A 17,037-nucleotide genomic window follows, 5' to 3' on the forward strand; every position below is an offset into this window, starting at 1 on the left:
TATTGCGGCAGCGCCGGCAGCTCCCCGACGGCCACGAGCACGCGCATGGCAGCGTGGGCAGCGGCGCCCACTGCCGAGTGGCGGGATTGACCACCGTCAACTTGGCGATGTCCTTCTCGCTCTGGATCAAGAGGAGGCCGTTGCAGTAATCCCGCACGGGAGGTAGTCGAGGTTGGTGGTGACGTAGCGCGTGGTGCAGCGGCGGCCGAAGAGCTCCGGCGGGTCCATCTGGAGCTCGTCGTAGATGACGCCGTCAAGGGAGAGCGGGAGCAGGTCTGCGCGCAGGAGACGATGGTCGTCGATGGTGGCGCGCCAGGCCGTGCAGACGCGGCGGGAGACGGCCAGGCTGCGTGGCGCGAGGCGGCGGAGTATGTCCATGTCCATGCATGTTGCTGCGGGTTGATGAGATCCGATCGAGGAGGATGAATGGAATAGAATTAGGGCATGATGACTTTGCTGCGGCAGAATCCCTATGCATGCGTGAATGGAATAATAAAACGAGAAATACCTCAAAATATTATTAGGCTAATTGAAGTAGATAAAATGAGAACGGGGCAGTAGCCCAATGGCTAGGGTTAGAGTATGCACCTGGTAACCAGAGTTCGATCCTGTGTGGACCAAATTTCAGTGATCCTCACTGAGGAGGCGCATATACATGTCGGCTCTAATTCCTATCAGTCCATTAAACACAAATTTTTTTTGTGTCACCTATTCTGCAAATTTCTGGGATTCACCTATCTTTAACTTAATTCATATCTGTCCATTAAACACTTTTTTTGTGTCAGCTATTCTGCAAATTTCTGGGATTCACCTATCTTTAACTCGTGGGTGCTGCGTGGTTTATATCACCTTGCCTTTGTCAAGGCCTATCAAGAGAAAACGCTGCACTTTATATAGAGTATAAATTTAAGAGGGCAGCACAAAGTTTGTTCAAACGGCTGCAATCCTGCTCACCAACATGGAGAAAACCAGGCAAGCCAAAAAAGAAAAAGAAAAACGTTTGGCCAAAAGCAATGTGGAGCTGGCCGGTTTGGCCAGTAAGATAACTGAAAGAAAAATTAGAGATGACATAATATTAAAGACAACGAGATTCTACAAACAACAGTAGAATAAATACTACGAGCAAAATATTCACTGGTATCATGCGTGCAATTGTATGTACAGCATCCCGCATGAAGGGGGAGGCTTACAACAGAAAGCATACAATCTCTATTCAAAACATAAGTTAAGTGAGTAATATTTGAAAGGTTCTCAAGAACAGTTGCAAATATAAGATGACTCCTTTTGTATAAAAAAAACATCTTATATTTTGATACAGAGGGAGCAGAATCCAAGGAAGGGGTCGCTGAGAAGCATCTGGACCTTCTCGTCGTGAGTCGGGAGGTAACCACGAGGGTTGCTACCATTCTCCTTGTTGCTACGGCGTCAAATTGTATGCGGTCAGCCAGCACGATCCTGGGGTGAAGCTGCATGTCAAAATGATGCACTTCTCGCCGTCCCACTGCTTGTTGTTCTCCAGAATCTTCGCATGCAACATAAAATCCTGAAGAACAAAACAGAATAAACACTTCTCTACTTTAAGACTCTGGATCAAGGATTTTCAGCAGCACATTGCCACGGTGGACCTAATCTGGACCACCATGCTTTGCGATGTGATCTGTTCGGCTGTTCCACTGCAGGCCATAGCAATTCAGGTGATCTGTTTCAAAATGTGTGCAATTTTTTTTAAAACAAGAACGCAAATCAGGTGATGCCATTACCTCGCACAAAAAAAAAGAAAAAAAAAACAGGTGATGCCATTGCTCCGAGCCAAGTAAACACATGCAAGGCCAACCAAACTAGTGACCCTCCTGCGCTTATTAATACGCAAGGACATATGCTCATCTAAACTATCCATCATATTTCGCAACAATCTCTCTCTCTTCTAATATGGTATCAGCCTAACCTATCCAAACCCTAGCCGCGCCGTCGCTTCCGCTCTGCGCCGCCCCCGGGGCGGTCGGTCTCCATGATCGCCGCCGGAGGCCACGCAGCCCGTACCTAGGGTTCGTCCGCCGGTCGTGTTGACCGGCTGCCCTAGAGAGTCTTTTTCCCGATCCCTTGATCCGGGTCTTCTCTCTCACCGATCGTCTTGATTGGCATTTCTTTTTGGTTTTCCGATCTACGATCGGTTTGCATCGCCCGCCGCCGCTGTCGACCCCGCGCGCGTCTACTCCGACTTCGGCATCGACTACACCAGCGTCTTCACCGACCCGGCAGCCTCGCGCGTCGTTCGCGCGTCTGCCCGCCGGTCGCCCCGACCCGGCGGCCTCGCGTCATGCGGCGGCCCTTCACCGCCACCGTTCGCGCGCCGGCCCGCCCGTCGATCTACGCCGGCCGTCACCGCCCTGCTCCGACCGGGACTCCTGCATCACCCCGACCCGGCGGCCTCGCGTCATGCAGCGGCCAATCATAGCTGCCCTGCCGCCCGCCGTCACCGGCCTCATCTCGGACTCCGCCGCCACCCCGTCTCCACCGAGCAGCGTCCCCGACCTCACGCGCGATCGGCTTGATCACCCGCTCGCCGCTGCGATCCGCCTCATCTACGCCGCGCGACCGACCTGGCCCGTTGGTTACACGCGCCTCGGCAGGTCCCGTGAAGATCGTCCCTGAGTTCAGCGCGCCTCTCCGCCGATCGAGCATCGGGCTGCCGCTGCGTCGCCCCGTCGGGCCGCAGCGCCGCCGCCCCATGGTTCTCCTCACGGTTGCATCGACTCGTGTGTCGCCACTGCGTCGTCCCTTCGGGCCGTAGTGCCGCGATACGCGGTCTCCGCCGCCGCCCCGAGGCCGTCCCCGCGGCTGCACCGACTCGCGAACCGCCGTTGTGTCGCCCCTTCGGGCCGCAGCGTCGCGGCCCGCGGTCCCCGCAGTCGCCCCGAGGTGTTCCCGCCGTCGCCCTGACCCGCCTGCCGCCGCTGCGTCGCCCCTTCAGGCCCTAGCGCCGCGGCCCGCGGTCCACTCGGCCGTCACCACGCGTCGACCTTCCGTGATATGCGCCGCGCCGTCTCCCTTGGCGCGGGAACGCCACCGTCTGCACCGGTCTTCGTCATGCTGTCGGGTTCTTCGCCTACTTCAAGCATCGCCGCCACACTCTTCTTTGGCCGCCGCCGCTACCTTCGTAGCCGCCGCCGCCCGTCCACCCCCTTCATCTTCGTCCAGCACCAGCCCGTCGCCAGCGTCGCCGTCTGAAAGAACATGCGGTGCCCCCATGTTTGGTTTTGGTAATTAATGACAATCTCTATGGACTAATGGTTGCCTTGAGTTATATTTGAAGGATTTGTCCATAGGCATTTCTTGAAGTCCATGTGTTGGTTTCAAGGAGTTTATGTGGTGACCAAGGTGTTATTAAGGAATTATCCAAAGATTGGTCAGGTGAGAATTGAGCTTATTGCAAGAATGTCTTGAAGGTGATCATTCATTTTTACCTTCAAGACATCATCCAAATGAAGAGAGTTGGATAGAATCAAGGTTGATCAAGACTAAGTCAAGAGTGAATCAAGTTGATCAACACACAAAGCGTACAAGATGTACCGAGGGATCAAGTGATCCCATGCTATGGTAAGCATTGTCCATTACGCTTTGTGCACTAACCCATGGTATTCGTGAGAGTTCTTTGTGGGGTTAGGTTGCGGTGTGCAAGTTCAAGTGGAGCAACATGAAGAGATCAAATGCTTGGAGCTTTCCGTCCATTGTGGTGAAAATGGACTTGTGAAGATGTGCGGAAGAGTGGCTCACCCATAGTGGAGTATGGGGGAGCAATCAACTAGTCATCATCGAGCCAACGCAATCAAGAAAGGTGGTCCAACTTGAGGGAGTCAAGATCGTCATCATCTAGCTCAAGTGGACCATGTGCAAGGCAAAGGTTTTCCCTTGATAGGTTTTCTATTTTATCGGTCTCATGGTGGTAGTTGGGAGACCGAGTTATAGGATCGATTGCCGTACTATCAAGGGGGGCTCCCGATGAGTAGCTTGATCGTATTGTTGGTAGAGATCTCAAACCATTGCATCCTTGCATCATCTTTCTTGGTTTGTGTTTGGTGTTTCTCTTTGTGAGTTTTAGAGCTTGTGGTCTTCTTCTTGACAAGCTCGAGTTCATCGAAAACGGAGTTCATGTGCATCTTCTATGATGTTTTCGATGTTGGAGGTTATGCCAGTTCTTCTCTGTTGGAGGTTTCTCTCCTCTATTTGTTAGGCATACCTCCCCTGCCACTTCTTACTATAATCAGCCGTTGTTGGATGCTACTCGTCGTCTTCTATCCAACAAGCTTGAGTTTGCTCAATTTGAAGCTCATATGCAGAAGTTGTGGCAGTTTAGGCTTTATTGCATCCTCTGTTTTCTCTGTTGTGTTCCTGAAAGCCTCAAGCGGTAGTACTGCTCTCTAGAGCGGTAGTACCGCTTGTAAGCGGCAGTACCGCGGCCCTGTGCCGCGCGTAGTACCGCTGCTTCTGGGGATGCGTCTTTTCGTGTCGGGTTTCGCAGTAGTAGAGCGGTAGTACCTCTTATAAGCGGTAAGCGGTACTACCTCTCCACCCGAGCGGTAGTACCTCTTATTAGTGGTAAGCGGTACTACCTCTCCTCCCGAGCGGTAGTACCTCTTATAAGTGGTAAGCGGTACTACCTCTCCCCAGAGCGGTACTACCTCTCTGGCAGAACTTCAACTCGTGTTTTCTCTCTCGTTGGGCTATTTTGACCGTGCTAAGCGGCAGTACCGCTCGTCCAAGCGGTAGTACCGCTTGTGCACGACCTGAGCACATAACGGTTGGATTCGGGAGGTCCTATAAAAGGGGGTCTTCTTCCCCACTGAACCTTATCTCTTGAGCTCGTGTTCTTCCCCCATTGTTGACCTTCTTCGAGCTTGCTTACTCTCAATCCCTCCATGGATTCTTGCTAGTTTTTGAGGGAAAAGAGAGAGGAGATCTAGATCCACATTTCCACCAATCACTTTCTCCTCTATGTGAGGGGAACCCCTTGGATCTAGATCTTGGAGTTCTTGGTGTTCTCCTTCTTGTTCTTCCTCTCAATTTCCTCCCTAGCATTAGTTGCTTCGGTGGGATTTGAGAGAGAAGGACTTGGGCACTCCGTGTGCCCTTGCCATTGCATTTGGTGCATCGGTTTGAGTTCTCCACGGTGATACGTGGAAGTTACAAGTTGAGAAGCTTATTACTCTTGGGTGCTTGGTACCCCTGAGCTTGTTCCTCTTGGGTGCTTGGGCGCCCTAGACGGTTGGTGGTGTTCGGAGCTCAATCATTGTGGTGTAAAGCTCCGGGCAAGCGTCGGGGTCTCCAATTAGGTTGTGGAGATCGCCCCGAGCAAGTTGACGGGTTCCGGTGACCGCCCCCAAGGGTTGCCAAAGTGTACGGGTTCGGTGACCGCCCCCAAGGGTTGCCATTTGTACGGGTTCGGTGACCGCCCTCAAGGGTCCCTTAGTGGAATCACGACTTCTTGCATTGTGCGACGGCGTGAGGAGATTACGGTGGCCCTAGTGGCTTCTTGGGGAGCATTGTGCCTCCACACCGCTCTAAACGGAGATTAGCATCCGCAAGGGTGTGAACTTCGGGATACATCGTCGTCTCCGCGTGCCTCGGTTATCTCTTACCCGAGCCCTTTACTTATGCACTTTACCTTGTGATAGCCATATTGTTTCTTGTCATATATCTTGCTATCACCTAAGTAGTTTTTCTTGCTTAGCATAAGTTGTTGGTGCACATAGGTGAGCCTAGTTGTTGTAGGTTTTGTGCTTGACAAATTAACCGCTAGGTTTATTCCGCATTTGTTCAAGCCTCAACCGTAATTATTTTAAAGCGCCTATTCACCCCCCCCCCCTCTAGGCGACATTCACGATCTTTCAATTGGTATCAGAGCCTCGTCTCTCTTTGTTAGGCTTAACCGCCTAGAGAGTAAAGATGTCGACTAGGGGATTAGGATTCTCTGACACTCTTAGTTTCGATGGCACAAATTTTGATGTTTGGGTAATTCGCATGCTTAATCTCCTTAGGGTCATGGACCCAAATTTAGAGCGAATTGTAGATATGGGTTTTTCTCCCTCAAAGGATCCCCAAAGATTATCTTTAGAGGATGAGAAAAACTCTTATCTCAATGCTCAAGCTTCTAATGTGCTTTTCGATGCTTTGAGCAATGTAGTTATATTTCAACTCATGCCGTTCCGGGATGCTCATGAGTTGTGGACAAAGCTTCAAGATAAATATAGTGTGTCCAAGATTTGTGGGGATGATTGTTCTCCCTCCACCTCCGGCCGTGTTGTCTTCTCAACTCCTTCTACTTTCACCTACATGTGGATTTCCACAAGGTAATGTTATGGTGAGTAGTGTTGGTCATTGCAATGATGATAGTGTGCTTACCGTTGATAATCCTTCATCACTTTCTTATTGCAATGCTTCATCTTTGGACTTTAGCACTTCGAGCACTCCAAATATTTCACATGCTTGTGTTGATAGTCCTTGCATATCATGTAGAAATTGCTTGACTAAATCTCATGATGATATGCTTGCTATATCTTGTTGCCATGATAAAAATGCATGTATTTTCTCGAGTTGTTGTGCTAACAATGTAGAGGAAACCCAACACTCCATGGAGCAAGATGTGGTCTTGAATGGTGCTTCAAGGGATCCTACATCATCATCTATTGCATTTTGCCTTATGGCCAAGGCTTCAAAGGTATCTCCCACTTTGAATCCCAGTATATCTTGGGATGATATTGATGATGGCAAGAGTGATGATGATGTTGATTATGATGAAGAGAATGATGATGTTGCCTCCTTAAAAATTAAGGGGGAAATGATTTTTAAAGCTCTTCTTAAGAATAAAATTGCTCGTTCCAACTTCATGGAAATCATGTCTATTGCTATTGAGGGCAAGAAATATATTGATGAGTTGGAATCTCGTCTTGAGGAGCATGAGGTCAGCATTGATAAAATGGAAGGTCATGAGCGTGATTACGCTAATGAGATTGCGGACCTCTCTCAAGCTCTTGAATTTGAACAAACCACCAAGGAATCTCTTGAGGAGACTTTTGCTCTAGAATTATCTAGAGTGAGGGAATCTCGTGATAGAGCTCTTGAGGTGGCCAATGATTTTGAAACTAAAAATGAGGAGCTTGAAGTTGTGCATGCTAAACTCCTTGAGGACTTTGAGCACCTCGAAAATGGCTCAAGGGTCATTAAGAGTGAGCTCATCAAACTCAACGAGTCTCATGCTCAACTTAAAGCTTCATATTCAAAAGAGCTTGCCAAGTTGTCTTCTCCTCTTCTTGCTAATGATGATGCTTGTGCTACTAACTCTATCTCTTGTGAAGCATCCATATTGAAGGAGAATGTTGAGCTAAGGGCTCAACTTGAGTTGCTATCTAGCAATTATGGGATGTTGGAAGAAAATCATGTAAAGCTCACAAGCTCTCATGATGATCTTCTAGTATCCCATAATGTGCTAAAGATAGCTCATGAGGCCATGCTTGCTAAGGTAACATCTAGTGAGCCTCATGTGGATACTAGCACTACTTCTAGTCAAAATGCTATATTGCTATGTGCTAGTCCTTGTAATTCATCTACTCACAATGTTGGTACATCTTGTGATGAATTGCTTTCCTTGCCTTGTTGCTCTAACGATGAAGCTTTTACTTCCTCTAGTACTTGTGTTGAGACTAACCATGTAGAGGAAATCAAAGAGCTCAAGGCCCAAGTCACTTCTTTGATGAAAGACTTGGAAAAGTGTCATGAAGGGAAGGCCACACTCAACAATATATTGAGTGTGCAAAAATCCCCCAATGACAAAGGTGGACTTGGATTCAACTCCAATAAGAAGAAGAAGTCCAAGATCAACAACAAGAAGGGCCAAAAACAAGTCAAGAGTTCGGCCAAGATTATTTGCTTCAAGTGCAAAATTGAAAGGCATCATGTTAGATCTTGCCCATTGAAGAAGAAGGCCATTAGTGACAAGCAACAAGGGAAGCGGCTACAAGTGCATTCTCATGCTCAACCTCAAGTTGAAGAAAGGCCTCTTCCCAAGAAGACTCAAGCTAATGCTTCTCAAGTTGAGAAATCAAGTGAGAAGAAAGTGAAGAGTAGACGTTGCTACCTATGTCGTGAGAAAGGTCACGTCGCTTCTTCATGCACTAGTGGTAACTTATCCAACCCAATTATTATTGATGATATCTATTCTCTTGGGAAGGATAAGGTTGGGAATGTGTTTGCCAAGTTTGTTGGTACTCAAAGTGGTGTCAAGAAAAGAACCATTTGGGTAGCCAAGCCTATTGTGACTAACCTCTTAGGACCCAACTTGGTTGGGGACCACCAAGCTCAAATTTGATCAATAGGTGTTGTTTGAGGGCATTGGAGACTTGGCTACATTATGAAGAATTAAGGGGACTTCATCATTCCTTTTGTCTCAAGCCAAGTCAATTGGATTATCAAGTTTCTATCTTATACTTGCGGTAACTTGTACTCAAATTGCTTACACTGAAAGTTACTTGCCCCCTTGCATGTTTTGGTTTTGTTCCTTGCATGTGTTTGTATATGATGTGTCTCCAAATTTCCTTGTGTATGTTGGTTTGCACATCATGTACTTGTGTGTCGTGCGTTGAGCCTTTGCGCATCTTGTTTGTATGTTAGTTGGCTCTTGTGAGAGATTAATGGAACATCCCATTTTGGGGGAGTGATGTGCTTTGTGCACCTCACGGTCCCATAAATGTGTGTACATGAGGAATACCACCTAGTATTGATATTGCAAGCTTATCTAGTCACTATGTGGCATGTCTTCTCATGAGAAATTCAAATTCTAAATAGTCCATTAATTATCTCTTGTTGGTTCCTCTTATTGCCTCTTGTTAAGTTTTCTTTAAGTGGTATCACATTATGGGGGAGTAATATGCTATGTATATTACTAGCCTAGAAAATGTGTACATTTGAGATACTGTCACCTAGTGTTGATATTGTAGATTATCTTGTTCCTAGGTGGCATGTTAGCTCTACAAGTTACAATTTGCTTGTGTTTGGTGTGAAGATGATGTTGGATATCCTTGCTATCTACCAACAGGAATTATTTCCAAATACTTCTTGTCTTATGACAATTGGTACTCACTTATGTGTGGTAGAAATTATTGATCATCTTTTCATTGGCTTATGCTTTTATTTGCCTTTTCTCTTGCCAAGGAATGTATCAACTCCCTTTGTCTTCCATACCACTTGTGGATCTTGTTTATTTCTTGATCTTGTCTAGTGTTTTCTAGATATAGTGAAAGTGGTGATCCCACCTTGTGCATTTTGTATTTAAATGCAAGTTCTCTATATTGCACTAGTTTTGGGGGAGCTATCCTATTTTCTATAAAACACTCATCTTGCGATCCTTATCAAGTGTGTGTTGGTGGAAGGCAAGCCGTTTTCGTTTTAGTACTTTGTGCCATCATGAAACTTTGTAGAGAGCTTGGTTTGTTTGGAACCATCCTCTTTTTTGGGAGTTTAATATCTTTTATTTGAGTGTATCAATGGATATCTCATTCCTTGATGTATCTTTTATGGATATCCTCCAAGTGATGTTTTATTCATTTGGTATCTTTTCTTCACTTGTTTTTTCTTTGTCATTTGGTATCGGTTCTTGAAAGTTTTGAGCATGCATATTAACTTCATGTAGTATCTTTGGCATGCTTTCTTTCTTTAACCCAATATATAAGGGAAACTCCACCAAGTCTCAATTTGGATGAGATGTGCATGAAATTCATTTTGATATCTATATGCACATATTTATGTGGAGTTTTTCCTATGTATATTGGTGTGTCTAACTCTTTGGTCCCAATGAGTTTGGGTACCATTTTGTTTGTGTTGTTGTTCTAGGAACAATTGGAGATGCATTGGATGCTCGACTCACCCACAAGGAAGGTGGTGTCACCATGTGCTTATTGGAGTCAAGCTAGGATGCTCAATGAACTACTATCTATTACCTTCAATTGGTTTCTTCTACATCCTTCCAATGATATCTCGGTAGCAAGTATCTATTCATGCATTCCTTTCTTGCATTCAACCTTGTGTAGGTTGCATCTTGGCATGATATTCATTCCATCTTATGATGCTTGTTTCCTTTCTCAAAGAATCTCTACGATGATCTCTTGTTGCTAGTTGGGATGTCTTTGATGGTTGTGTGGTAGGAATTCATTTATATACAATGAGACCATATCTAGCCAAGTGCTATGCTTTCAAGCAAATATCTTATTGGTATATTTATGACTTCCTTGTGGATATCTTGTTCCTTCGTGTTGTAACTATTTCAGGTGTACATCCTTCTTTGTAGATATATCGTCTACCTAGAACCTTATACACTTGAGAGAAATTACATCTCTAGTTGATATCCTTTGTTTCACGTCCACCTTGTCTTTGTTATGTTATTTCTTTGGTGGCTCCATGAAAGCTTTTGCCTTGAGTGTGTGTCCTCTATCGTTGCATCTTGATGCACTCTTGTGTGGTGAAGATTTTTTTCCCTCTTGCTTATCTTTACGAGGCTTTTGCCATCTTAATTGGTATCCCTCGTCTTGATGAGCCTCTCTTCGTCTATCTTCACCACGGGTTGTCACAAGCATAGGTTCTCTATTTGCTTATTAGTAAGCTTGTGAACCCATTTGCTAGTTGTGTGTGGGAATGATAGGCCTTGCACCGTGCGCCTCCTTCTTTCAAGACTTTATTGATGCTTGATGCTCATCCGTACATTAGTCTTCTCAAGTGCATTGCCTTGACTCACACACATCTTTTTGGTTGAGCCCATTCTTAAGTTGCCTCTTCTTATGTTGCTCAACCGTTTGTTGGTTGCTTGTACTAGGCTTTGTTTCCTACTTGCCCGCTTGAGCTTGTTGTGAGGTTCTATTGATCTTGGAGGAGCGACGATCCTATTTTGTGCTCGTTGTATCCAAATACAAAACTAAATTGTGCACAAAACATGGGGAGCTTCTCTAGTTTCTCTAGGACACTCCTTTGCTCACATCATAATATCTTTTATTCTTTTGGCTCGTAGGATCATTGGTCTAGTTGGTTCAATTGGTATCTTTTGATAGCTTGCTTCAATTGGTATCTTTTGATAGCTTGATTGCTTGTTTCTCTCTTTGTTGTGTCTTTATGGCATATCATTCTTTTGCAATCTTTGGGCCTCAATATAGTTTGTTTTCCTCCAAGTATTTATCGTTGGATATGTGTATTGCATTCCACTCTCTTGTGGAGAAATACACAATTTATGGAGGACCACAATTTATATATGGCCTTCTTGGCTTTTCGCCCATTTTCGCAATCGATGCCAATGGGGGAGAAGTTTCAGAGAGTTTTGTGGAGTAGCTTTGGTTTTTTTTCTCCTTAGCATTTGCATCTCATTCGCATGCATTATTGGTTGGTGCATTGCATGGTGATGCATAATTCCTTGTATAAACTCTCTTGAAAGTGATTGTCATCAATTACCAAAATGGGGGAGATTGAAAGAACATGCGGTGCCCCCATGTTTGGTTTTGGTAATTAATGACAATCTCTATGGACTAATGGTTGCCTTGAGTTATATTTGAAGGATTTGTCCATAGGCATTTCTTGAAGTCCATGTGTTGGTTTCAAGGAGTTTATGTGGTGACCAAGGTGTTATTAAGGAATTATCCAAAGATTGGTCAGGTGAGAATTGAGCTTATTGCAAGAATGTCTTGAAGGTGATCATTCATTTTTACCTTCAAGACATCATCCAAATGAAGAGAGTTGGATAGAATCAAGGTTGATCAAGACTAAGTCAAGAGTGAATCAAGTTGATCAACACACAAAGCGTACAAGATGTACCGAGGGATCAAGTGATCCCATGCTATGGTAAGCATTGTCCATTACGCTTTGTGCACTAACCCATGGTATTCGTGAGAGTTCTTTGTGGGGTTAGGTTGCGGTGTGCAAGTTCAAGTGGAGCAACATGAAGAGATCAAATGCTTGGATCTTTCCGTCCATTGTGGTGAAAATGGACTTGTGAAGATGTGCGGAAGAGTGGCTCACCCATAGTGGAGTATGGGGGAGCAATCAACTAGTCATCATCGAGCCAACGCAATCAAGAAAGGTGGTCCAACTTGAGGGAGTCAAGATCGTCATCATCTAGCTCAAGTGGACCATGTGCAAGGCAAAGGTTTTCCCTTGATAGGTTTTCTATTTTATCGGTCTCATGGTGGTAGTTGGGAGACCGAGTTATAGGATCGATTGCCGTACTATCAAGGGGGGCTCCCGATGAGTAGCTTGATCGTATTGTTGGTAGAGATCTCAAACCATTGCATCCTTGCATCATCTTTCTTGGTTTGTGTTTGGTGTTTCTCTTTGTGAGTTTTAGAGCTTGTGGTCTTCTTCTTGACAAGCTCGAGTTCATCGAAAACGGAGTTCATGTGCATCTTCTATGATGTTTTCGATGTTGGAGGTTATGCCAGTTCTTCTCTGTTGGAGGTTTCTCTCCTCTATTTGTTAGGCATACCTCCCCTGCCACTTCTTACTATAATCAGCCGTTGTTGGATGCTACTCGTCGTCTTCTATCCAACAAGCTTGAGTTTGCTCAATTTGAAGCTCATATGCAGAAGTTGTGGCAGTTTAGGCTTTATTGCATCCTCTGTTTTCTCTGTTGTGTTCCTGAAAGCCTCAAGCGGTAGTACTGCTCTCTAGAGCGGTAGTACCGCTTGTAAGCGGCAGTACCGCGGCCCTGTGCCGCGCGTAGTACCGCTGCTTCTGGGGATGCGTCTTTTCGTGTCGGGTTTCGCAGTAGTAGAGCGGTAGTACCTCTTATAAGCGGTAAGCGGTACTACCTCTCCACCCGAGCGGTAGTACCTCTTATTAGTGGTAAGCGGTACTACCTCTCCTCCCGAGCGGTAGTACCTCTTATAAGTGGTAAGCGGTACTACCTCTCCCCAGAGCGGTACTACCTCTCTGGCAGAACTTCAACTCGTGTTTTCTCTCTCGTTGGGCTATTTTGACCGTGCTAAGCGGCAGTACCGCTCGTCCAAGCGGTAGTACCGCTTGTGCACGACCTGAGCACATAACGGTTGGATTCGGGAGGTCCTATAAAAGGGGGTCTTCTTCCCCATTGAACCTTATCTCTTGAGCTCGTGTTCTTCCCCCATTGTTGACCTTCTTCGAGCTTGCTTACTCTCAATCCCTCCATGGATTCTTGCTAGTTTTTGAGGGAAAAGAGAGAGGAGATCTAGATCCACATTTCCACCAATCACTTTCTCCTCTATGTGAGGGGAACCCCTTGGATCTAGATCTTGGAGTTCTTGGTGTTCTCCTTCTTGTTCTTCCTCTCAATTTCCTCCCTAGCATTAGTTGCTTCGGTGGGATTTGAGAGAGAAGGACTTGGGCACTCCGTGTGCCCTTGCCATTGCATTTGGTGCATCGGTTTGAGTTCTCCACGGTGATACGTGGAAGTTACAAGTTGAGAAGCTTATTACTCTTGGGTGCTTGGTACCCCTGAGCTTGTTCCTCTTGGGTGCTTGGGCGCCCTAGACGGTTGGTGGTGTTCGGAGCTCAATCATTGTGGTGTAAAGCTCCGGGCAAGCGTCGGGGTCTCCAATTAGGTTGTGGAGATCGCCCCGAGCAAGTTGACGGGTTCCGGTGACCGCCCCCAAGGGTTGCCAAAGTGTACGGGTTCGGTGACCGCCCCCAAGGGTTGCCATTTGTACGGGTTCGGTGACCGCCCTCAAGGGTCCCTTAGTGGAATCACGACTTCTTGCATTGTGCGACGGCGTGAGGAGATTACGGTGGCCCTAGTGGCTTCTTGGGGAGCATTGTGCCTCCACACCGCTCCAAACGGAGATTAGCATCCACAAGGGTGTGAACTTCGGGATACATCGTCGTCTCCGCGTGCCTCGGTTATCTCTTACCCGAGCCCTTTACTTATGCACTTTACCTTGTGATAGCCATATTGTTTCTTGTCATATATCTTGCTATCACCTAAGTAGTTTTTCTTGCTTAGCATAAGTTGTTGGTGCACATAGGTGAGCCTAGTTGTTGTAGGTTTTGTGCTTGACAAATTAACCGCTAGGTTTATTCCGCATTTGTTCAAGCCTCAACCGTAATTATTTTAAAGCGCCTATTCACCCCCCCCCCTCTAGGCGACATTCACGATCTTTCACCGTCATCTACCCCGACCGCTTCATCTACTCCGACAACCGCGGGCGACATTTGCGTCGCAACCGTCGTCGAGTCCTTCTCTGCTGGCCTCTCCGACTTCTTCGACATGGCGTACAGCTCGTGCAGGTCCCAGTCTACGCATGCCCGGTGCTGGCAACACCGCCGCGTGCCTTCGTCCACGACGTGTCCCCGGGCCTGGCAAGCCTGGTGCGGCGCTTCGTCAACTTCGTCTTCGTCCGTCTACGCATGCACGGTGCTGGCAACACCGACGCGTGCCTTCGTCTACGATGTGTCCCCGGGGTTGGCAACCCCGGCGCGACGCGTCGTCAACATCATCTACTTCTGGCGCACCACTACTTCGACCACTGCGCCCATGACTGACTTGGCGCCTCCCTACGCCCGCGGCTCCACGGCGACTCCCTAACACCGGCTACCCCGACTCGACATCGACCACGACGTTCTTCGCACGGCTACCTCGACCACGGCTACACCACCCTACGCTCTCGGCCACATCGACATCGGCACAAAGGGCTATCATCCGCTTGAGCAACTCGCCGGCTTCCTCTACAGTCAACGCATCCGCGACGCGACACCGTCCATGATGCTCCCGCTATGACTGCGGGGGGATGTCAGCCCGTCGGCTGCTATTCTCTCCAGTCGTCCGCGACGCTCCTGTTGTTCGCAACGCTACCGCTACGACTGCGGATGGATGTTAGAGTATATAGGCACATCTTTGTATATGGTAGACTATGATTTGTAATCATCTCCTACCTTATCTCTAGGAGAGGCTTTTTGCCCTCCAAGCCTTGTACTCTATATAAACCGCCCGAGAGGCTCAATACAACATCCATCATATTCCGCAACAATCCCTCTCTCTCCCTTCTAACACTGTGGACTCATCAGCCCATACAGGAAATCTGCAACCTGTCTCCATGATCTGCTATGCGTATGAGCTTCAAGATATTCTTTGGCATGATGTAAGTGTAGCCGGTCTCCTGTGCAGAATACATGCAGTGAGTAACCATTTGGGCAGGATGTGTCAGTGACTGATATGCTTTTAAGAATGTTCTGCCAAATAGGAGGCACTCAAGTTAATGGAAATTAATGTGATAAGATTTAAAACACATGAATGCCTCATAAAGCGCATTTCATTTATCAGACCCAAGGAAAGAGATACACTCAGAACTGGCGCCGGCTGTGCGAGGGAAAGGCGGCGGAGAGAGAGTGAGAGCTGAACCGGGACTAAAGGCCGCGGCCACGTGGCGCTCCACCTTTAGTCCCGGTTGGTGTTACCAACCGGGACTAAAGGAAATTTTATGATTTTCTTTTTGATTTTTTTTTCAAATTTCTGAATTATTTTAACCTCTAATCTCTAATCACCACCCCTCATCACTGCTCAATTTATCCTCTAATCTCTAATCACCCCTCATCACTGCTCAATTTATCCTCTAATCTCTAATCACCCCTCATCATTCCAAATCATCTAACTTCCCGGACGGTCACCCATCCTCTCACTACTCCAGCCTGAGCACGCTTAACTTCCGGGTTCTATTCTCCCTCGTTTCCAAGTCTGCACTTGTTGTTTTCCTGACAATAGTAAGATGTCAATCCTATTAACCCTCAGGAATTTAGCTTGAGCATGAAGTGACACATTTCACTGTTTGAGTTTGAAACTATTGTTTTAAAAAAATAATTATTTAGTAACACTAATATTTCTTGAATAATTAGTTTGACCATTGTTTGACCACAGTTTGACCATATTTGACCAAAATTCAAAAAAACTGAAATAATTATTTAGTAACACTAATATTCTAGAATAATTAGTTTGACCATTGTTTGACCAGATTTGACCACATTTTTTCCAAAAAAAAATCGAAACCAATTTTTTTTCTGTTACTAGTGGCGCACCTAGCAAACGGTGCGCCACTAGTAAGTTTGAAATTTTTGGAATTTTTTTGCCTCTAGATCTTAAAAGCCCCGTAACTTTTTTCTGTTAGGTTTTTGAGGATTTTGAAAATGTTTAACGGGGTTCCCCCAGTTAAAATCGGATGTAACTTTTCGAGTAGATGATTTTTCATATAAAAACTTTTTAATCCGAGTTCGTATGCAAAAGTTATGCCCATTTTACAAATTCCAGAGAGATTTTGCAAATAAAGTCGAAATTCATATTTGTAAATTTTTCCAACAACTAGACCACATATCACATGGGAAACTTATTTTATTTTATTTTTTTGACATTTCCATCATTTTCTTTTGTTTTTTCTAAACCTGAAAAGGCGGTCGGGAGGGGGTAGAGTTTGAAAATTGGACCTTTAGTACCGGTTCGTGCCATGAACCGGTACTAATGCCTCAAAGCCTATTAGTACCGGTTGGTGGCACCAACCGGGACTAAAGGCATCGCACCCTTTAGTCCCGGTTCGTGGCACCAACCGGGACTAAAGGGCCCAGGTGAACCGGGACTAATGCCTCAGCCGCACGAACCGGGACCAATGCTCACATTAGTCCCGGTTCGTGACTGAACCAGGACTAATGTGAATCTTGCCCTGTGACCAAAGCTCTGTTTTCTACTAGTGAGAGGCAGAGAGTGAGGGAGGGGTCTCAAAATATGGAACAATCTCAACATACATATGGCCGTTTGAAGTACACGAAACGAGGACAGGGTAGTAGCCCAATGGCTGGGCTAACAGTGGCGCACCCGGCAACCAGAGCTCGATACGTTCGTCGAGCGAATAATATATGTATCTGGGATCCCCACTAAAGGAGGTGGATAAAATACATATTTTTTCACCTATTTTGCAAATTTTCGCCGGCGAAATTTTTGTCTATTGTCACCAATTCTGCAAATTTCCTGGCCAAGGAGGCGCATCTTTCATTCAT

This window comes from Aegilops tauschii, chromosome 1 (genome assembly GCF_002575655.3).
Source record: "Aegilops tauschii subsp. strangulata cultivar AL8/78 chromosome 1, Aet v6.0, whole genome shotgun sequence".
Lineage (NCBI taxonomy): Eukaryota > Viridiplantae > Streptophyta > Magnoliopsida > Poales > Poaceae > Aegilops > Aegilops tauschii.